General features: G+C 35.3%; 1 protein-coding gene across 5 annotated transcripts in view; it reads right to left on the bottom strand.

Moving 5' to 3' along the window:
• The window catches only part of LOC140449495 (uncharacterized), a 267953-nt gene that overhangs the window by 14865 nt on the left and 227751 nt on the right, over positions 1–25337 (bottom strand). The gene's annotated exons all lie outside the window — the stretch shown is intronic.

Here is a 25337-nt window from a genome sequence, read left to right as displayed (position 1 = left end):
AAATATTCCTACATTTAGATCATTTAGATGAGTTTTGTATTCATTGATTAGGAATGCGTTAAGTTTGTCAGCTACAGTTGATCGGAGAATCACCGAACTGCAAGAGTCTGACTAAAATTACCGAACAACAGTATCATTAGACTCCACCAATAATTATTTGTATAATGGGGTTTAAAGTTCCATAGTGAAACGGTAAAAAAAGATATGCCTTCAACGTATTTGGTAGCTAGCTACCATACCATACCAAAGAACCATATTGCGTCTCCAAATTTTATCATCAAAGTTTAATAGTAAGTACATTTCTTTTATGTAAATTATAATACTCAGCATTTCGTTCGTATGGAATATTTAGGTTTAGCTTACTTTTTTAAAAAGTTTATCCAAGCCTCGACTTCAGGAACATACTTCTCTCGATCGGCAGAGGAAAATACTATACCTTTCCATTGAGGAAACTTATCGGGATTTTCTAAAATTTTTGTACGTAAATTATTGTAACAAGGGTCTATCCTATCAATCTTCTTCTTCTTGCAGTACCGTCTCCTATCGGAGGTTGGCTACCATCCCAGCAATCTTTACTTTGTTGGCTGCAGCTCTGAACAACTGTATTGAACTGCACCCATACCACTCCCTTAAATTTTGCAACCAGGAAATCCTCCTACGTCCCACATTTCTCTTTCCCAAGATTTTTCCTTGGATTATGAGTCTAAGCCGAGAGTACTTTTCTTCTCTCATTATGTGTCCCAGATATTCCAGTTTTTTCGTTTGTATGGTTTTTATGACTTCGCATTCCTTCCCCATCTTCAGCAGAATATCTTGATTTGTTACTCTTTCTGTCCATGGTATTTTCCACATTCTCTTGTAACACCACATCTCGAATGCCTCAATGTTCTTTATGTTTATCTTTTTCAGTGTCCAGGCTTCTATGCCGTACAGTAGAACGGAGAAAACATAGCACCTTAACATTCTCGTTCTTAAGTTTATATTTATGTCCCGGTTGCATAGGAACTTTTTCATTTTGACAAACGATTGTCTCGCTATCTCTATTCGCCTCTTGATTTCTCTTGTCTGGTCATTAGTATCAGTGAAGCAAACCCCTAAATATTTGTAGGACGTAACTCTTTCAACTGGCTGATTATTTATGGTTAAATTCACATTGGTGTATAGCTTCTTTGTTACAATCATGAATTTAGTCTTTTTGATGTTCAGTTTTAGACCATACTTATTGGTATGGGTGTTTATGTTTTCCATCAAAAACTGTAAATTTGCTAGGTTATCTGTTACTATTAGCGTGTCATCAGCGTATCGTATATTGTTAATTAACTCTCCGTTAATGTTCATACCAATGTTTTGCTCTAGGAGCGCTTCCTGACATATTGTTTCGCTATATATATATTGAATAACAGTGGAGAAAGCACACATCCCTGACGCACACCTCGAATCTCAATTTCTTCGGTTAACTCATTATCAACTTTGATTTTTGCTGTTTGTCCCCAGTACAACCTGGATATGATGTTAATGTCGCGACTGTCGACGTTTTTGCTTCTTAGGATTTCATACAGCTTTTGATGTCTGACTTTATCGAAGGCCTTCTCAAAATCTATGAAACCTACGTAGAGGTCTTGGTTTACATCCAAACATCTTTGCATTAACACACTCAGACCAAACAAAGCTTCTCGTGTTCCCAGTCCACCTCTGAATCCAAACTGTGTGGCGCTTACGTCCTCTTTTAATTTATTAAATATTCTTTTGTGAATTATTTTTAAAAATACTTTTAGTGTGTGGCTCATCAATGCTATAGTTCTGTGGTCTGAACACTCTCTGGCGTTATTCGTCTTCGGGATTGTGACAAAAGTAGAGGAGAGCCATTTCTTTGGTATGATGCCTGTTCTACAAATTGTGTTAAAGAGGTTCGCCATTATTTTAAGTGCGTCGTCGTCTATTAGTTTCAAAAATTCTACAGGAATTTCATCTGGTCCTGCAGCTTTACCCCCTTTTGTGTTCCTTATAGCATATTCTACCTCGCTTTTTAGGATTTCAGGCCCTGTTGTGTCATCTGTAGGTTCTGCCACTGCTATTTCTGGTCTTTCGTCTGCAAAAAGTTCTTCAATATATTCTGTTCATCTTGCCAGTTTTTCATTTAAATCTGTAATTATTTTACCTTTTTTGTCCTTTACTATGGATGCTTGTTTCACTTTTTTACCTGTTATTTCCTTGATCTTTTTATGCATGTTAAAGCTATCGTACTTTCTATCACTAATTTCACGGTTCACTTCTTTGTATTTTGTCTTGTTGGTTTTATTTCTTCGACTTTCCTCCATGAGATGCAAAATTTCGTTTGTCATCCATTCCTTTTTCTCAATTTTGCTTGGAGCTAAGGAGCCTTCACCAGCTGTCATATGGGCCTTTTCTATCTCCATCCATTTATTCTCTACATTGCCTGTGTTCCTATTTTTTGCAGCGATGTTTCTAAGATTGTTGTTTACCTGTTCTCTTGTTCTTTCCAGTATAGTTGCGTTTTTCAGTTGCTTAACGTCTATCTTTTGTTTAACTGCACTTTTCTGTAGTTTCTTGAATCTTATATTTACTACAGCCACCACCGGATTGTGATCTGATTATATATCAGTGCCTGGATAGGTTTTTGTAGACGTGATGGAGTTTTTAAACCGGCTTCTGATTAGTATATAATCGATTTGATTCCTGACGATGTTGTCTGCATTATCCCTTGGTGATGTCCACGTGTACAATCTACGGTTTGGTAATCTGAACATTGTGTTCATTACTACAAATTCTTTTTCTTGGCAAAATTGTACGAGACGTTCACCTCGGCCATTTCGTTGTCCAAGTCCAAATTCACCAGTGCATCCATCAGTTTTCACATTACCAACTTTAGCGTTGAAGCCGCCCATGATTACGGTGACCTCTTCTTTTTTGGTCGATTCCAGAATGTATTCAAGTTGTTTGTAGAATTCTTCTATTTCCTCACCCTCTTTCTCTGCTGTCGGTGCATAGACTATCAATATCGATACCAATAAACATGAACAAAGTAGAAATGTTAAAATGATACTCTTACAATACCAATTGCACCATCAGACTGTCTAAACAACTAGAATAAGCTGGAATATTTAGGCCACATTACCAAAGGTGCGAAATATGAGACATTAAGGCTCATAATGTAAGATAAAATCAAGGGTAAAAGATCCATAGGAAGACGAAGAATTTCCTGGCTAAAAAACCTAAGAGAGTGGTATAGTTGTAGCTCAGTAGATCTTTTCCGAGCTGTCGCCGATAAGGTACGGATAAGAAGAAGAAATAATGTACATAATATGAGCATTACTTTATAAGAAAGAAATTTCTTGTCTTACTCGTATTACGTCTAATATGAGATGTATTAATTAATTTTCATTGTATGGCTACAGACATTTCAACGAAGAATTTACAAACTTACTACCTAACCACGGTGTTTGTATTTTATCCTAATTTTAGATTTATTACGGCACTAGCGTTGGGAACGTGTTTTCTTTATAAATTAAGTGTATTTTAAGAACGGAATATCCGGTTGATTGTGAGCCGGCCAAAATCTGTTATGAATAAGCTATTGGCAGAATGTATACTATTTTTTTTATAATTAGATCGCGGTTTGCCAAAGTTACTATCTCGAAAATACACACAAACGTATAAATATTGAGGAAATCTGTTAGAAACTCATTTTAGATTGTATGTAATAAACATGCAACTTTTAAAAAAGAATAAACCATGGAATTCTTTGACCTAGAAGTCTGTCTTCTTTTTTTATCTTGAATCAGGATATAGTTTCTTGCCAAGTTTTTGAACGCATTAGTAAGTCATTTCTATGAGCTCGTACGATATATTTTCATATTTTAAAGGATTATTTTTAAAGACTTAATTTCTTCGATATCTTTTTCATTGTAGTATCTTTTCAGCACTTTGCATATTTTCTTAAACTGTCTTCATTTTTTTCTGTAGTCCTGTTTGTTGGCTTCAATATGATTGGATAACATTGCTGGTCTTTTTTTTTCACTAGTAGTGAAAAAGGGTGGTGAAAAAAGCTTTTTTTTACCAGGGTGTTTCTACTTCCGCCTTTCAACAATTTTTTTGAGTTAAATGGGGGATAAACCAAGCAGGAACACTTCTAACACAATTTCCTTCAATTTACTTCTGGAAACGATAATAAGACATAATAATTTAGAACGAAATGGAACAATTTCAGCAAGAAACAACAATTGATTTTTCGGATTATTTAACGTTACTGAGAATAAAACTGTTTAAGTTAATTTAACGTTACTGAGAATGAAAGAATTGAACACGTGGATTCGTACATCTACTTGGGAACAACAGTTAACTCAAATTGGGATCAAGCGAAGGAAATACGTATAAGAGTAGGAAAGGCAAGAGCATCGTTCACTAGCATGAAGCAAATTTTCACCTCTAAAAGCCTCACCCTACCTCTCAAAATTCGACTTCTGAAATGTTATGTATTCCCGGTTTTGTTATATGGAATGGAGGCGTGGACAATGACCGCAACATTGATGAAAAAAGTAGAGGCCTTCGAAATGTGGCTTACCGACGTAATTACGTATATCCTGGACTGAGCACGTGACCAACGAAGAGGTACTACGCCGGATAGGTAAAGAGAGAGAGGTAGGAATAAGTATAAAGAAAAGAAAGTTGGAATACTTGGGTAACGTTATGAGACATAATAAATATAGAGTACTACAACTGATCGTTCAAGGGAAAATAGACAGCAGAAGGGGTCCAGGGAGGAGAAGACACTCGTGGCTCCAAAACTTGCGGCAATGGTTCGGATTATCATCTGCTGAACTATTCAGATCTGCCGTAAACAAAGTCAGAATAGCCATGTTGATTGCCAACGTTCGGAACGGACAAGGCACATGAAGAAGAAGAGAATAAAACATAAAATTAATAAGGGTATTTAAAAAAAATAGAAAGGGAAACAAGGAAATATGGTGTGGAAATTAATATTAAAAACTCAAAATACATGAGTTTGGGAAAGAATCCAGATTAACGAGAAGAAAATTTGAAGAAAAAAACAGAAGTGATAAAGTTAAAGAATTCGACAAATGAAAAAATAAATATTGAGGTGGAAGAGATAAAGGAAGCATTAAGGAAATTAAAAAATAGAAAATCACCAGGAGAGGACAGAATACCGAACGAACTCCTAAAGTACGGAGGACCAGATCTGACCAAACAACTATACTAATTCAAAAATTAATAGAACAAAACAGAACAAACTGACTCTATTGAAGCTGGCAATGGGATAAGCCCGGGAGATTCCCTGAGTTCTCTATCGTTCAACCTGATTATGGAAGAAATAATAAAAAATAAAAAATGATACCAAATGGGAGAAAAACAATTTAAAATATTCTGCTATGCAGACCAAATACTGCTCTCTCAAAGAGAAAGATGAGTTACAACGACGAATGCTGTACCAATTTAATATAACGGCCAGAAAATTTAACCCTAATTTATCTAAAAACAGCAAATTTATTTTAAAAGAATTAATTTGAATATGTGTACAATCTATAGCTCCTATCACTCCTGGGAAGTTTGCCACAGCATAAAATCCTTGCTTTGCCGTAGCTATATCTCTGGGATTTTTAAGCATGCAGTTTATGCTATATGATGACCCACTCTATGAACAATTCTACAGACTGTACTTTTATTTACATCTACAAGATCATCAACAACTTGTTGAAATCAACCAGTTGCATAATATCTTGAAGTTATTAAAATTTGATTTGACTGAAAGAACCCAGCTTAACGAGAAGAAAATTTGAAGATAAAAACAGAAGATGATAAACACAGAGAGGACAAAAAAGATGAACAGCAGAGATGAGAACACTTGCACACAGAAAAATTGCTGGTAAAACACTATAGGAGAGAGCTTCTTCTTCTTCTGGTTCCTATCCGTTTCGGATGTTGGAAATCATATTGGCAATCATGACCTTGCTCGTTGCGGCTCGAAACAGCTCCGTTGAGGTTTTCTTAAACCATGTTCTTAAATTCCGCAGCCATGATATTCTCCTTCTACCGGGTCCTCGCTTACCTTTGCCTTTACCTTGCAATATAGACTGCAGCAGGGAGTAACGGTGCTGATTTCTCATAACGTGTCCCAGATATTGCAATTTTATGCGTTTGATCGTAAACACAACCTCTGGTTACTTCTTCATTTTTTCTAGAACTTCCTTGTTCGTGATCCTTGCTGTCCATGATATTCTCAGCATTCTTCTATAAAGCCACATCTCAAATGCTTCAAGTTTTTTAATAGTGGTGTCTGTAAGCGTCCATGCCTCCGCCCCGTACAACAACACAGAGAAAATATAGCATCTCAAATGTCTCATTTTTGTATCTAGGGATATGTTGTGACTTTTGAAGATGGCGCTCATTTTGTTAAAGACCGTTCTTGCCTTTCCTATGCGGCACTTTATTTCCTATACATTGCTCCACTGTTCGTTTATAATAGTTCCCAGGTAGCAATACTGTTTTACTCGCTCTATCTGCGTCCCGTTAATGTATAGATGAGCCCCATTTATATTCTCCTTGCTGATAATCATTTGTTTCGTTTTGTGGGTATTAATGTTTAGTCCGTACTGTTGACTGTACTCGTTTATTCTGTCCATTAGCCTCTGAAGTCCCTCTAAACTATCTGCTATCACCATGGTGTCGTCGGCATATCTAACATTGTTTACTCTTTCACCATTTAAAAGGATGCCTTCGTCTATTCCGTAAAGAGCCTCGTTAAAATTTTTCTCTGAGTACATATTAAATATCAACGGCGATAGGATACATCCCTGTCTAACTCCACGTAGTATTTTTATGTGATCTGTTTCTTCTCCGTTAATTTTCATGTATGCGGTCTGATTCCAGTAGAGTTCTGAAATTATTCTGAGGTCTTTGTCATCCAGGTCTGCTTCTTTTAAAATGTTTATCATCTTTTGATGTTGAACTCTGTCAAATGCCTTTTCATAGTCGATCAAGCACGCGTATACGTCGCAGTTAACGTCCCTGCATCTTTGAATCAGTACCTGTACTCCGAAAAGTGCCTCTCTGGTACCCACTGCGTTAATGAAGCCGAACTGTCTGTCCGATATTTGTTCCTCGCACTTCTTATAAATTCTTCCATGGATGACTCTAAGAAACAGTTTCAACATGTGGCTCATTACGCTGATTGTTCGATATTCTTCGCACTTTTTAGCCCCCTGTTTTTTAGGTATCGCTATGAATTCTGATTCTAGCCATTTATCAGGGATGATTCCTGTATTGTATATTTTATTGAAGACAGCCGTGATCCAATTTATTCCTTCTTCCTCCAAGAGTTTTAAAAATTCAGCTTCGATATTATCAGGCCCTATAGCTTTCCTGCTTTTCATCCGTTTTATTGCTTCTTCTACCTCAGATTTAAGTACGTCCGGGCCCGTCATCCTCTCTGAAAATGGATGCCTATAATCCGTTCTTTGATCTTGAAAAAGTGTCTCCAAATATATTCTCCATTTGTCTTTCATCTCTTGGGTGTCAATGATTAATTTTCCATTGGTGTCTATGAGTTTCATTTGTGTTCGCTTTTTAAAAGTACCCGTTATTTCTTTTACCTTTTTGTGTACATTAAAATTGTCATGCTTGGCTTGTAGTCTTTCTATTTCTTTATAGAGAGCTAGAAGTACAGATATACGACGTAGATGCAAAGTGGAACACATCAATTACTGGGTAAGAAATAGAAGAGTAGAATAGAACGACCATATAAGCCGGATGAAAATAAATAGAGTAGTAAAGACTGCAAGAGACAGTTCCCCAATATGAAGACAATCAATAGGAAGACCACGAAAACGATGGAACGACAACTTACTGGAGGTGCATTGAAAAACAGACAGAGTCATGTCTACATAAAAACAAGAAAAATTTTCTGATTGGACCTTTTATTTCCACACAAACTACCTCTAGTTAATTTTTAAACTGTAACTTCCATAATATTTTAATTCATTTTCAACATAATGCCAGGCACTTTTTACAACACAAAAATACTGAAATAATAGGATTTGCAAATACCAGTCATAATTGTTTGTTTTAAGATAGCTGTTGCAAAAATTTTACATCGTAAAAGGCCAATTAAATCTTCTTAGTACTAAATAAAAGTTAATTTGCAACTTCCGGTGATAAATTCGCACAACGATATTTTACCGCAAACTACGAGTATGTAGTTGGAAACTACCGAATATAAATTACAAAGGAATTGTGAATGTCCTTGTGAAACGTATGCACTTAGCACTTCCAACTATTCATTAGGTACAAAGATTAAACAGATATTCTTTAGTTGGCGTTAAACTACAATTAATTGTCATTAAAATTACATTTTTTATTTTCTTTTATGTTTAGATTTCTAAACGGCAGAGAGTTTTCCAAAAACTCTTAAATAATAAATAAAAATTGTGAAAATTATTTTTAGCAACAAGAAGTCAGGAGAGTCTCTCGAATAGCGAATTGGGTGAACCGCAAAATCCAAAGCTTCTACAAAACTCTTTCCTACCCGTGATTTCTCAGCGACAAAATTATGACAGATTCGTCACGAAGGTGTCTGGTAATCAATTTTGCCGTACGAAGTACGGCATAAAAATCGACCCTTTCACAGATATATATTTCAAATGTGCAAGATTGGCCAGAGATACCAAACAGAGGCAGCTTCAAAGTGTTCAACAAAAAAGAAAACTCAGTTCCAGTAAAAGCATTATCCACCGAAGAACTATTAAAAATAATCCAAAGCTACGACGAGGAAACCTCCGACAATTTACGCAGTTATTCTCCGTTCACAAATTGTTGAGAGCACGAAATGTGCCTCAAACTCATAAAACGGTCGTAAATCATAGGCGTTCCTGAATTGTTTATTCATTAAATAATAATATAATGTTTTAATACTGTTATATATAATATTGATAATATTTTAATACTAATATATTTAGCAAAAAAAACAATTAAAACTTTCACGGCTAATGTTGGTTATTATATTATATTAATAAAATAAGAATTTAACCATTAACAATTTTGTTAATAAGAATACCTTATCTCTTTGGATATTTCAATACTAATCTTCGCGTTTAATCACTTTACTAGAAAACCTGGAATTCATATCCGAAGGTACTATTCGTTGCAAGATAATTAGGATGGAATTCCCCAGATTTTTAATAATATAATGGGTATAAAGATGCCGGCTTTGGCCACGTGCCTCGTCTTTCAGTTTATATTCGAAACTTAACTTGAAAGGGTGACGTTATTACGAACGAAAACAATTTTTTTGTTTAGTACGTTTTTGATCGCATGTAATTTACGGCTCGTCGGTGTTTCCGCGTCTACGGCAGTAATTAGCGTCTCGAATATTTCCTTAGTGAATTATTCCTTATTTCCGAATTATATGCAGTGCGTGAGTGATTTTTTATTCCATATACCTACGAACATATACGTATCTTTCGCCCGTGCTCGTTTTGTTGGATTGTTTGTGATTGGTGATTCACCAAGAGAGAAGACTATTGTCCTGAATGTTGCACGATGCTCTGGTTTCTCAGAATCCGACAAACACTGTTCGCAACATAGTCGAAAGTTGTGCCAACATGACTGGCGTAGGAGAGTCAACTATATATAGGTTCCTATCATAAAGAAAAAAACACGGTATAGCTAACCCAAACACAAACGAACACTTAAAGAGAGGGAAAAGCCTATTGAAATTGATGAATTTGCCAAAACGGTATTTGAAGGAAAATTCATGGATTTTTTTTCAAAAAAGAAATACCAAACCTAAACAAAATTTTACAAGAAGTTAGAGACGACCCGGATTTGCCTCATATCGGACGAACTAAATTGTGGCAAGTTTTAAAAGAATTAAATTTCCGGTGGGAGAAATCAGATCGAAAATCACTTTTGATTGACCGGGAGGAGATAATATGTTGGAGAAGAAATTATCTAAGATTCATACGAAAATTCCGGGCTGACGAAAGGCCCATCTTCTACCAGGATGAAACGTGGGTAAACTCAGGCCATACTCTTGGCAGTGAAAAAGGATTTGTTAAGCATGGTTTGTTGGAATTTCAGTCCAAAAGCACAAAAGACTATCACGAGGAGATGACAGCTGATGTTTTCGAAGAGTATTTTGAGCAGATGATTGAACACATACCACCAAATTCAATTATAGTATTGGATAATGCACCTTATCATTCACGACTAGTAGAAAGACTTCCAACGACTGCGTGGAAGAAACAGGATATTCTTGACTGGCTGCGGAATAAGTATCTGCCTTAAGAAGATGGAATGGTAAAAGCAGAACTTCTAAAAATTGCCCGGCAACACAAATCTAAGTTCAAGGAATACGTAGTTGACAAAATGGCGGAAAGGCGAAACATTACAGTCCTTAGACTTCCACCCTACCACTGCGAAATAAATCCAGTTGAACCCATTTGGGCACAAATGAAAAGTTATGTGGCTAGAAAAAATACTTTATATAAAAATACAAGCTGTACGTGAATTGTTATACGAGTCTTTACAACATATTACAGAACAAAACTGGAAAGATGCAGTAAGGCATGTAATAGAAGAAGAACAAAAAATGTGGGATCTTGATAACATAATTGATGCGACCGTAGAGACACAACCGCTAATTATTAACCCTCAAGATGACTCGGATTCCGAAGTTGATCCTATTTATTTTGAATTTGAATAGTTTTCTAATCGTAATTATATAAGGTAAGTAATAATAGTTGTAATCGTAAGGTATTAAAGGGGAAAGGCGCAAAATGTCGCCTGTCAAAATGTTTAATGTGTTTTAAATGTATCCATTTTTTCAAATCCTGAGAAAACTAAACAGCATTTTTGAAAAATTTAAAGGCAGAGTGAAATATTTATTAGAATAAATAAAAAGTTTCTTTTGCATGCAATATTTTCAATTAAAAATTATACTATATTTTCTCTTTTATTTTCACCCCTGTTACATAACATATTAAAATAAACAGTGTAGAAGTTTTCAGGGACTTTCTGCCCTTAGTAATAATGTAATCTTTCATTCTGCGTTTAAATTTTTCAAAAATATTTATTAGTTTTCTCCGGATTCGAAAATAATGGATACATTTAAAACACATTGGAAATTTTGCCAGGTGACATTTGGCGCCTTTTTCCTTAATTAAATAAATGTATCTTTTACAAATGGCAAGAAACTTTTTATTTTTGAATAAAATAAATAAGTTTTATTAAAAAATACAATTTAGATAAGTACAATTTAAAAAATATATTTATTTAGTTCAAATAAATGTTTCAATCATATACTCTACGACACTGGTCGTTCATCTCTAACCATTCAAAATACCCCCGTAATAGGATTATAAGGTATTGTATTCCTTCAGATATAAGGTGGGTTAGTCGAAAACGTCTTAAACCGTCAGTTTTAGGTTGGTTTTTACTATTATATCGTATTACCTATCCTCTCTGTATTTCAGTTTTCTTATTAGGGTTAAACTTGTAGTGAGCTATCAACAAATTGTGAACCGACTGTAGTAACAAAACGACAGGTAAAAGATCTAAAGGGAAAAGTTATGAGAAAACGCTGTAAAACTTGCAGCGAACGAAATATCCGTAAAGATACAATTTACGAATGCAAAACCTGTCCCGACACCCCTGGATTTTGTCTGGATTTCTGTCAAATATCCCACATTTAAACCTTAATTTTGTTTTATATATCTATATTTTATCTTATTTTGTATTTTTTGTTTTATTTTTATTTTGTATTAGTAAATCAATAAAATGTTCCTATTAAAACTGATTTTATCAATATTATTTACAAAACGCACCAGCGCGTCGTACGGCGTATGTATATAAATACTAGAGCCGAGCGCCAATGACGCTCTGGCGCGTTCACCACCAACCCCTATTGTATACAGGGTGGTCCTTAACTAATTGTACAAACAGAAACCGTAGATTCTCCACTTTAAAATATTGCGATTTAAGCCAACTTGCTTTTATAAAATGTTGATATTAAGAAAGATACAGGGTGTTAAAGTGGAAATTTAAAATTTTATTTTTCGCTATAACTGTTACGTTTGCAAATATTTTTAGACAAAAATTTACAGTTGGATGCTTTTGAGTAGGATAAATTATAATTTTATACATAATTTAATGTAACTGATAGAGGGCGCCACATATGTCACATGTGTGACAGAAATTTGCGCTTAACTTTTTTGCTCTTTAAATTAGCTCTATTTGTGTTAAAAAATATTAAAGATACATTATTTTTACAAAGAAAAGGTATACTTGTTAGTAGTCACAAAATTCAACCGTTTTTGAGATAATCGCATTTTATAAGTCAGCTGCATAATAATATTTGTGCGGTAAAGCACTGAATATCTGTAGATAAGCATAATTCATAGTTTATTCTTATTAAAACAATTCAAAGATGATAATGTTACATCACAAAATGCTTTGTTATGGCTGCTAAATGTCTTATTGGAGAAAAGATTCTTCATCTTCTTCTTTGGGTGCCGTGTCCGTATTCAGACGTTGGCCGTCATTATGTTTACAAGTTTCCTTTTCTATTGCTCTTTAAGTTTCTATACTGGCGTGGTATTACTTTTTCTTTATTGTAAAATGCTGAAAACCCAAAATATGTGGTTTATGCAAGATGGTATACCTCCACATTCTAGAGAGAAGGCAGTGAGAACATACTTAAATACAACTTTTCTGAACGTTGATTTGGTCGTGGTAGTCATATTCCTTGACAATGTCGTGAGATATTGATATAATTATTAATTCATAAAAAATTCCAAAAAAAAATACTTATTATTCATTACATAGTAAACACACAGGCAATTTAGTTCAGTATAATATTAGTTCATTAGTAAATCATAATAGTTCATTTGTTCGAGATGTAATTATAGTTCCTCGTAAGCTGTATTGTAATTATATAAATAAGTAATGTCATCGATAGGTTATTCCGTGTGTATAAGTAACCAATGAACGAGATACATCACAGTTTAATACATTATTTAACCTCTGCGACAAATAAGATGTAGTTCCACACTATACCACAAGATTTGGATATGTAGCCAAAAGAATATATTCATCAATTATACATTATAGCCACCACGTAGCCCAGAATTTAATCCGCTTGATTTTGTTGTATGGGGCGCATTAAATCAACGTGTTGACAAGATACCCATAAACATTCGCAACCAACTATGGGAAGAAATAAATACTGCAGCAGTTTCTTTAGAACCAATGATGCTATTTAATATGAGACGATCTTTTATGGAATATATTGACAAATGATTTAAAGAAAATGGTGATAATATCGAACACTTACTTTGACAAAAAGTTATGTTATTTAGTTTGACTATTTCTTAGTGGGGTTTGTAAACAAAATGTTTTGATTATGACTTTAATTTAACATAAAACGTAAAAGGTTTGATGTAAAATCCTATTATTCTGTTATTTTGTCAAATCCTGTTATTAATTATCCTACTGACATATTTATTTTATTTAATATTTCGTTAACTATTAACTTTAGTTAAAGGTATTTTATACCAAAATTCAGAAGTATTAATGTTTTTGTCTATTTTTCCTTCGTTGCCTGGAGTAATTGCCTTAAATCAGAATTATGCAGTTGATTTGTAAAATACGATTATCTCGAAAACTGTTGAGTTTTAAGGTTATTAACAAGTATACCTTTTTTTTGTTAAAATAATTTATCTTTAATATTTTTTGTCACAAATACAGGTAACTTAAAGAGAAAAAAAGTTAAGTGCAAATTTATGCCACATAGGTGGCGTATGTGGCGCCCTCTATCAGCTACATTAAAGTATGCATGAAGTTATAATTTCTCATATTTAGAAGTACTCAGTTGTAAATTTTTATACATAAATGTTTACAAACATGAAAAATAGCGAAAAATAAAATTTTAAATTTCCACTTTAACACCCTGTATCTTTCTTAATATCAACATTTTATAAAAGCAAGTTGGCTTAAATCGTAATATTTTAAAGTGGAGAATCTACTGTTTCTTTTTGTACAATTACTTAAGGACCACCCTGTATATGTGCATTTAGTTTAAAAACACTTACTTTATTCGAACTTTTCCAAAAACTAATAAATAAACGTCTGTGTATCAAAAACAGAAAGCGGCTCTTGGTGAAAACCTACCCAGAATAGATCGGCAGTTAACGTGTTAATTTAAGTTGTTCTAATATCGATACGTTAGTGCGATGATCAATCCAGGATATTCCTAACATGCGGCAGCATACCCAGATTTCAAAAGCGTCTAGTTTTTATCCGCTTTCTTTAAGACAGACATAATATCCCCAAAATTATGCAATTATTGGAATATATATTCAATAAACTACACTGCGATGAACAAGATATTAAAATAAATGGACAATAACTTCCCAATTATCACCCCAAGATAAAACATAAAAAAAACATTTTGAATGTTTTTTAACTTGTCAAAAGAACGTCGTGTCAGTTGTTTAAACATTGTCTATAGTGTTTAAACACAGGCCAATAAACCTGAAGAAAGTTACATTGTATAAACAAATAGCCATAAAGTTGATCTCAAAGAATACTCGGTTTAAACAGTGCGGCGCCACTACAACGAAATACGTCTGAAAGCGTTCGAGATGCTCGAAGAGGAGGTTTGGACCGTTCAAGGCCATCCACTCCCGGAACCGAGTACTAGTCCTCACCCGCCCCTTCACACAGTTCACCTACAATGAGTATTACTACGAAAAATTGTTTTGTACGGACAACATTCCACTACCACCAGATTTATAATGTAATGCAACGTATCTGATCATCGAACTTTGTCTGCGTATCGCTTCTCGAAAAATGCAGCGATGCCTCTCGTGATGGAACAAAGAAAGGACAATAAAAGAACGACCATTTATTTTCGTCTTGAAGGGGATTTAATGGTGACTCACGGTTTTTACTACGCCTAACCAGAAACCATTATAAAGAGACTTTCTACTTAAGTGTTGGATTTTTATATCGTTAAGGGGGAAGATGTTTATGGATGTTTATCAACGCATTTACATAATCTGAAAACTGCAATAAATAAAGAGAAAATAATATCATAATTGTCATGCTCATCAGTGACTGCTTATCGTAATGTGCACGATTTTTATTATATTCATTTTTTTATTAGATATCATTATATTATATAAGGTTAAATCTATACGGCGTTGTTACAATATTTTCATTATATTCTTCAACAAACCAAATGATGTCAAAATCATCCTGACAAGATGGCACCACGAAATGTTATTCTTCTAGTCGTTCCGGTAATGGTAAACGCTACATTATACTTCATGCTGGAAATGATGAGGGTTTTATTCCTGACGATAGTTTAATTTTTTCAACCGCAAAGAATACAGGTGATTACTAGGGAAATATGGATGCAAATATTTTTGAAGAATGGTTTGAAGAAAATTTGTTAAAAAAATTGGAGCGACCATCCATAGTAGTGTTGGATAATGCATCCTAGCACTCAAGAGCAGAAGAGAGATTTCCTTCAAGCAGCTCTACAAAAGAAGAAATAAAGTTGTGGTTGACAGAAAAGAAAATGTATCACACTGACATATTTTTAAAACTCGATTTACTTCAAAGGTGTGGAGAGAACATAATTCAAAAGAAATTTGTTACTGACATGGCCATGAAGTTCTTCGACTTCCGCCCTACCATTGCCACTATAATGCAATTGAGATAGTTTGGGGTATAGCTAAAAATTGTTATGTTAAACATGCATCCAAAACAACAGATGACGCTAGCGTTCTTAGTTTATGGAGAGAATCGCTGGAACAAATAAAGGCAGAACAATGGCAAAATTGTATTAGACATACGGAAGACATAATCGTTCAGTCTTTTCAAACCGAGCAAGTTATAGATGAGGTCCGGCCTCTAATTATTCGGATAGACAATTCAGATAGTGACGACTCGATAGTAAAATATCAGACACTGAATAGGACAAATCGCTTGCTAAAAAGAAGTAACAAAAGTGTTTCAGGAATTCAATTCGGACTTTGTGGTGTGTTTTAGTTAAACGATAAAGTAGGTACCTTCGGTCTAATTACTGGACTGCATACTCGTCAATAGCTTTGGTATTAATTACTGAACCACACGTGTTTAAACATTTTGTTTTGATGAAAACTCGGAAGTGATTTAGTGCTAATTTATTTCAATGTTATATTTAATACAGTGTTTAATAGGGTCTTGAGGGGAAGGTTTAACCCCCAAACCCCCCCCTCTGGGTGCGCCACTGACTACAACGAAAGGTTTTCTGTGAATTCCATTAATCGTTTCGAGGTGTAAGTTGGTTGAATGTACTGTATGTTAAATATTTACGAGCATTAACCAAATTAACTATAAATTTAGAAGAAACGAGTGATACTGGTGATAACAGTGACTCTGAGTAGATTAGGAAATACTTAATTCGAATTAGGTGTTAGCTGAAACCTTTATTTTTATTGTAATTGTAGATATTCTTGTTGTGCTTATATATCTTTGAAAATAGACTACAAACACACTTCTTGATAGCAAAAAAGGTACAAAGTATTTAATCTAAAAAAGTCAATGTACAGGTTAGGATATTATAAAATACCTGCTACAATAGGTATATGAAAAATGATGTAAATAATAGTTTTAGAACTCTTACCCATTTTAAAATTATTGAGGTATTGAGGTCTTCTATAAAACGGTGTCAAACCAAAGTTGTGGTTATTTAATAGAACACCCTGTATTTGATTTAAAAAATGAATTCTCTATTTTCTCCTGATTACAATAACATGAAAGTCATCAGGGATAACATAACTCGTCTATCTATCTATATAAGGATTTTTACAGCTGTCGCCGCCTTCCTTCTTTTAGCCAACCTAAAGTCCTCCAGTCCTTTCTGTTCTGCCATTCTCCATCGTCTTTCTATGGCTTCGTCCACTTCATCCCTCCATGATCTTCGGGGTCTACCTCTTTTCCTCCTTCCTATTGGGCTCCAATCCGAAATCTTTGCTATCCACCTTGTATGATCTGTTCTTTTCACATGTCCATACCAAATTAAACGTTTTTCTTCGATGTAGCTGAGTATGTCTTGTTCTACTGCCATTCTTCGTTTTATCTCCTCATTTCTGATGCGATCCATTTTTGTCACTCTGCAGCTTCTTCTCATGAACTAAAATTTCAGTTGCTGTGATTTTGGACTTGTTTCGTTTATTTATTACCCAATTCTCTGCTCCATAGGTCATTGTACTGCGTACCAAGGTGTTATAAATTCTCTTCTTTGTATTTCTGGTAATCTGTCTCTCCCACAGTATCCCGTTCATTTGTTTAATACAAGTTCTTGTCTGTGCTAATCTGCTGGTTATCTCTTGCTCGGTGGTTCCATTTTTTGAGAGTATGAATCCTAAATGTTTGAATTTGTCAGTAAATTTGTCACATAACTCGTGTTTCCGTAAATTTTCCAACGAAATTACGTGCCTACTATACTAAAGAATATACTGGTACGTCTATGGTAACCTTTAGGTCGCTTCTTGTTTCCTAAGCTGCAATGTCACACCATTTCTCGAAATCGCCAAGTGATAAATTCATAGTCTCAATTTTGTACACTTCATCCGGCTTTTTTTAATGACTGAATGTAAATCGTTAAAAACAAATTAAAAATAAAGGCGTAAAAAATTCCTCGTGCCCACACCCTTACGTCATAATTTATATTAACTATCTATAAACATTCAACTGCCATTATTCTTATTTACAGCCCGGACACTACGTTCAAATTTACAAGCCAAACTTCCAGCAGCTACGAATTATGAAAGTTGAACAATTCACCTCAGTAACAATCTTGCCAAAGGCAAGGTACAACAAGGTCACTGACCATCTGACTGCAATATTTTATCAAGTTTCTTTATAGTTCCTATAATGGGAATCGAGATTTTATTGAAATTCTCGATGTTTTATGGCTTTGCTGGAAACGAAACTGGTGTGACGTGAATTTTCGATAGCGGATTTTTGGAAAGAGTTGGGTCGTGTTTTATAATAACGCTTTTTGCCTAATTTTCTTTAAACTGTTCAGGCTGATTTCATTACGTGGTTCTAATTATGTAACAAATGTTGATCCATTCTCTTTTTTTCGGAGTTTTTTTACTAGTATAAAGCGGAGTCAGACAGGGTGACTCTTTAAGCCCACTTCTCTTTAATATAATAATGGATGAAATAATACAAGCAGTACGTAAAGGACATGGTTACAGAATGGAGAACAAAGAAATCCAAATATTATGTCATGCGGACGACGCCGCATTAATCGCCGAGATAGAAGACGAGCTAAAAAGATTAACACATATCTTCAATACAACAGCCAAGAAATACAATATGATAATATCAGCAGAAAAAACCAAATGCCAACATCCATGTTGTCATACCCACTACCATGTAAAATCGAAATTGATGGGAAAATAATAAAGCAGGAAACAAGGTTTAGATATCTGGGAATAGATATAACTAGTTACGGAGATGTTGAAGAATAAGTATGACAACAAAGCTTAAAAGCAAGTAAAGCGGCGGGATCTCTTAACGACACAATCTGGAAGAACAAACACCTAAGGCAAGACACAAAAACAAGAGTCTATAAAGCAGCAATTAGACCTATATTAAAATACACGGCGGAGACAAGACCTGACACATGTAAAACGAGACGACTACTAGAAACAACCGAGATGAAAATACTCCGACGAATATCAGGGAAACTTTGTTGGATAGGAAGAGAAGTGAAAACATAAGAAGAGCATGCAATATAGAAAACATAAATGGATATGTGACAAAACAGGAGTGGAACGAACACATTAGTAGAATGGCAGAAGAGAACATTCTTTTAGCAAATTCCCATCTGTAAACACACGCACGTGGTGATATTCGCCCTCTCATTCGTCAAGAGGCTATTAAATATAATTTATTGCCTTAAGCCAGACGGATTCTCATGTTACAGATCCAAACTTGCCAGTCTGTTTAAATTCAAATTGTAGCGTGTTGGTTTTTAAGTTAATATATTGTGTGTTATATGTTATAGTTACTGTTAAGTTATTTACTGGTCGTGTTATTTTTTAGACTTTAGTTTAAGTGTGATTTAATGATTAAATTTCAAGAAATTCTTACACTAATAGTTTCAAAAGTAAATATTTTTAAAAATCATATAATACACCTCAGTACGACCCTGTTTGGTTTTCACGTGCGTCTGTTGACAATTGGGAATATGTAAAATGAATGTAGTTTAGTACGAATAGCACGAGATACGTCACCAAATGGACGAAGAAGTATTGGCAGACCAAGAAAAAGATGGTGCGATAATTTAAACAATTTAGGAGGATAATATAAAGAAGAAACAGGCTTTAAAGCATACATACAAGAAGGAAGAAGAAGATCAAACACTCCCTTAATATTATATCTCCATTTACGTCACCTCTCCATCTTCTTCTCGACTTTCCTCCGCCTGTTTTTTCAATTATCAAAGAGAACAGACATTTTGAAAGAAAATTGGAATTTATATTAGTTACTTACCTGTACTAATTTTCATTATTTACGTATTTCATTAGAGAACTTGAGAAAGCTTATGATAGAGTACCTCGTGAGGTTGTGCGGTGGGTGCTCAACACGAAGGAAGTCTCCAGTGAGTATGTGAAGATTATGAGAAATATGTATGAAGCACTAACAACTAGTGTTAGGACAGATGTGGGAGAGACTGATAAATTTGATGAAATAAGATTGCACCAGTGCTTAGTCCTTATTTATTTTTATCAGTGCTACATCAGATGGCAGCAGTTTCCAGTCCAATTCACGTGAGAATACTTACGATGAGGGAGTGAAATCTCTGGATAAGAAAAATTGTCCATAATGTTTTTTGGAAAACATACCACCAACCGTCGACAACATAATGAACAAAGTGAAGGATGATGAGGACCTACCAGTTTATTTCAAAAACCACATTTCGTAGGCTTCTAAATGACACGGGTTTTGAATATGGTAAAAGAGGTCAAAATTCAATTTTGATCTAAGAAACGATATCATATCCTGGAGACACAAGTACTTCAGACAAATAAAAACATTTAGAAAGAAGGATCATGTAAACCTTGTATATACCGATGAGTCTTGAGCTAACGTCGGTGCTTCAGTCAAAAAAGAATGGTGGACACAACGATCATGAATCCACGAGATACCTTCATAAAAGAGCTCTCTACTGGACTGAAAGCTCCAACCCAAAAAGGTCCTCGATTTGCTCTTCTTCATGCTGGAAGCGAAACTGGTTTTGTGGCATGGGCCGAATTAACTTTCTTGTCCAAGAAGGGAACCGCTGATTACCACGACAAGATGGAGGGGGACATATACGATGAATGGTTTGAGAAGACGATAATTCCAAACTTGCCGAAAGACAAAGAAAACGGCTTTTTGGATAACACGTGATACCACTCCCGCAAATTTGATTTCCCGAAAAAATTGTGGAACAAACGGCAAATCAAGGGAACATTTTCTTTGAGGAAGATTACCTAAAAAGTGAATTACTGGATACTGCTGCAGCCTACGAGTACAAATACAAATTGAAATACAATTTTGAGACTGCCGCCTTACCATTGCGAGCTGAATCCGATTGAGATGGCGTAGAGTCAAGTTTTAGGATTCAAACAACATCGATTTTAAAGAAAAACCGGTAGAATAGTTGATAAAAGAAGCTTAACAACGCGTATCTAAAGAGCAGTGGCATAATTATATGAACCACGTCAAGAAAGTAGAAGAAAAAATGTTTGCGGTGGACAATTTGCAGAGAACGATTTAAATATGGATTGGGACTAGTATTAATTAACGAAACATATCTCAGATTTAATGCTCATTTGTTTTCTTAGTACATTTAGTACATTTCAGTTATGATCTTCTCGTGTATTTTATGTATATATATTTATTGTGTCGTATAGGGTAAACTACTTCCATTTTTCTTGTATATATGTATATAAGTATTTACGAGGTATTAGATACTTTATGTATATATTAGCCATAAATAGCAAATCCGTATATACATTGTTCTTGTAGTTATCGTCAAGTAGAAATTTCACCATATTTGCTATTACAAACACACGCACAAGCCCTTTATTATTCTTGCCTCGCCGATTACGTCTAAGATAGGCTCACCAGCAAAAAACGTCCTATCTACATATCAAACGATATCCTTCTAAACGATTATGGTGTTAGCCAATTGCCCTTTTTTGTGCACAATAGGAGGAGATTCTCCCACGATCGTGTTTACGTTCCATTCAATGCTGTATAATGAGTTGTGGGCGTAGAAATGTTGTATAATAATGATTATGGGTGTGTTTTTATACTCGGTATACGTATAAAAAAACGTTGGTAGGCTAGTAACAAAAGGGAACTCAGAAACGTGCGGGTACTACTTTTGTTTTAGTTTTTGTGTAGGTACGAGGGGTAACAATAAAAATAAATTATTTAAGTATAAAAATAGTTTCAAGAATGACGTAGGTATTTCCAAAAATAATGGTTTAGTCAATTTCATCACTCCTTAATTAATCTTTTATAAAAATCTAATTTGCCTCTTAAAATGTTAAAATTAATATGCTCAACTGAGGAATGCGTTTCCCCTGTACTACTTAAAAATTTAGGTCTTACCATCGGACATAAAGTACCGAACCTAAAAATAAGAAGAACAAGAGTCACGGATGCAGTTGAAAGAATAGCCATGACTAAATGGGCTTAGGCCGGACATGTTGCCAGATTGATAGATGATAGATCGACTAGAAAGATTCTGGAATGACGACCAAGACGACGCATATCGAAGCAGAGGACTAGATGGACGGATGATATAAGGCGCATCACCACAAATTAGATGCAAGAAGCTCAAGATAGAATTAGGTGGAAAATTTGATGACTCACAAATTTCAAGTCAGAATTAAGTAATCTGGTTTTGACAAATTCCACGTTTATATTATTGTTGACATTGTTGCAATAGCTATGATGACTGTACCACCTTGGTGGTACAGTCTGGATATTTCAAAGGTGGTATCACTGTACCACCTTTATCAATCTTGGACCCTGGTGCTTCTATTTCGCTGACCATAGATTCAAATTTAAAGAAATTGATGAATCATGATTATTGAATCTATTGTTATGCGCGCTGTCACCAGCTGACATGCGACGAGCACTTATTTGCCCTACACTTGTGTATTCTGCATTCTGCAACACTCTTTTCTCGATCCATTTTTTTTCCATATAATTTTACTACTAATTTTAGCTCCTTTTTCGCCATCATTATTTAACTGAGTGTTTTGTTTACTCTAATCATAAAACAAACTTCATTTGTTAGGTTATCAATGCAAAATTCCATATCAAAACTATTCCATTCAGAAGGAGATTTAATTTCAAAAAGGCAAACTGGCAAAAGTATGCAGACATGCTAGATTCTGAGCTGCTACGTCGTGAACCAAAAGTAAAGAACTATGAAAAATTTGTAGAGGTACTCAAAAATGTGTCTAGAAAAGCTATCCCCAGAGGATCTAAACAACAATATGTTCCCGGGTGTCCAGCGAGTCCAAAGGACTAATGAGAACATACAAAACCCTCTATTCCACTGACCCTTTTAGCCAAGAAACGGTTGACTGCGGAGCAGTACTACTCCAACAGCTAAGTCAAGCCAGACAGGAAAAGTGGATTGAGACCCTGGAAAAAATGGACATGACACATAGTAGCAAAATAGCATGGAACCTTTTAAAAAAACTTAGCGGTGATCCAAACAAACATAAACCACCTTGCAAGGTTACAGCAAACCAAGTCGCTGCTCAACTCCTTATGACTGGAAGAACTACGAACCGATATAAGAGCCCAAACACTAGAAGAAGATTGGATTCGGAGACAAACCACCTAGGTACTCCTTTTACACTAAAAGAACTCCACGACGGTATGAACAGGTTAAAAAACGGGAAAGCTGCAATTATAAAGCATCTAGACCAAGGAGCAAAAAACTGGATCTTGCAATTTGATAACACGTGCTGCAAAACCTGCGAAATTCCAAAATCATGGAGGAAATCTAAAGTAATAGCCTTGTTAAAACCAGGAAAGGACCCAGAAAACCCCGGTAGCTACAGACCTATCTCGCTGTTGTGTCACTTTTTTAAACTATACGAGAGACTCATACTCGCCAGAATAGAAGAAAACATCGACAAGCACCTCATCCCACAAGGAGGATTCAGACCCGGCAAATCTTGCACCGGTCTAGTCCTCGCACTAACAGAACACATTGAAGAGGGATTTGAAGAATAACTTATAACAGGGGCTGCTTTCGTAGATTTGATAGCAGCCTATGACACAGTAAGGCACAAAACATTGCTCCGCAAATTATACGACACTTTCAATGACCACCATCTGGGTAAGGTCGTATATTCCTTACTGCAAAACAGACGTTGTGGAGAAATGGCCTTCCACAGGGAAGTGTTTTAGCACCAATGCTCTTCAATATATACACAAACGACCAACCTACGCCGACCGAAACCAAGCACTTCCTCTATGCTGAAGATTTTGCAATATGTGCTCAAGGAAATAGTTTTGAAGAAGTGAAGAAGAAACTCAAAACTGCCTTAAAAACAATGACAGCGTACTACCTGCAGAATTCCCTGAGAGCCAATCCCTCTAAAACCCAAGTCTGCGCTTTCCACCTTCGCGCAAAGGAAGCCAAGCGAAAACTCCAAATTGTGTGGAATGGTAATACATTAGAACACACAAACCAACCTATATATCTTGGAGTAACTCTGGACCGGTCCATCACCTACAGACAACATTGCATAAAAACGAGAGAAAAAGTAACAACAAGAAACAGCATACTCAGAAAGCTCACGTGACGTAAATGGGGCACACGTCCTGGCGTTTTAAGAACAACGACACAGGCACTGTGTTTCTCAACTGCTGAATATGCATGCCCCGTTTGGGGCAGATCTGCCTACACCAAACAAGTTGATACTGCGCTACATGAGACATGCAGGATAGTAACGGGGTGCATGAAACCAACGCCACTCTCAAATCTATATAAAGCAGCGGGTTTTGCACAACACTCAACATGCAGAGGCGTTCAGAGCTCATAGAGAAAATTAAATAGATAGCGGACGAGCGGCATGCTCTATACAAAGCTCGAACACCACGAAAGCGACTAAAATCTAGGAAAAACTTCCTTGGAACAGTGTAGGATGAACCACCTGAGTATTTTCCTCTTCCCCAGGTTCAAGGGACCGGCCATTCATTCCCTAGACTTTAAAACGTGGAAAACTATGAATCGGATAAGAACGGGGGTAGCTCTAGTAAAATCAAACATATCAAAATGGGGAAAAATCGACCAAGATGATATGAACTGTAACTGTGGAGAAACACAGAATATGGAACATCTTCTTACATGCAGAAACTGTCCTCATCGATGTACCCTCGAAGATTTGTGGCTCGCCAACAAGCAGACTTACCGTGATGACAAATTTGGCCGATATGAGAGCTTTAAACGTAACGTATATCTTCTCCCGTCAGCTGCACAGAACGAATAAAGTTACTTTATTTCCATCTCTCTGAAGTTTCCACATTTCAATACAAAAAAACGTAATGTAGGTTAGAGGAAAATTACTTATTAATCAATGCTGATCAAGTTTTAATGTTAATAATTATATACCTTGATAGGTTTTTCCAATAAACAAAACCTTATGGCTTTTAAAGAAAGTAACCCTTGCCTAGCATCTGTTAAAAATACCTGTGTTTAGCATATTAAATTGTTCATCGAGTCAAGTAATCCTCTAAGCTAGTCTTTGTGACCTTTGGGTTTTACATAATTGCCGTTCGACACAATAATTCTTCATTAGTTGTTTTTTCGTTAAATGTTTATTTATTTACAAATTCTCCTCGTCCAAATTAGCATTTCCCGGGCGAGAAACGAAGCTACTTCATTATGATTCAATCCAAAGACGTTAAAGTAGGAACAGCAAGGTCGCTGACCACCTGACTGCAATGTTTTATCCAATTTCGATTAGAGGTGGCTGTGACGATAAAAATAAATAAAGACGTAAAGTGTTTTACACATTTTCACGAAATTTATTACTAAAATCGTGATGCCTGTATCAGTGTCAATGTACCTTTCTCGAATATACTTCGTAGCATATCTAATAGCGCTTCTACTGTAATATAGTACTACTACTAGAACGAAAGTGCAGAGATTTGGCGATAAAAATATTTTTTTTCTGTCCTTATTTTATTTATTAATTTCACTGGCTATAAAGTGA

The sequence above is a fragment of the Diabrotica undecimpunctata genome, chromosome 9 (assembly GCF_040954645.1).
Source record: "Diabrotica undecimpunctata isolate CICGRU chromosome 9, icDiaUnde3, whole genome shotgun sequence".
In the NCBI taxonomy this organism is placed as follows: Eukaryota; Metazoa; Arthropoda; class Insecta; order Coleoptera; family Chrysomelidae; genus Diabrotica; species Diabrotica undecimpunctata.
Note: the sequence above shows the minus strand (reverse complement) of the source record. Positions and strands in the feature narration are given on the sequence as shown.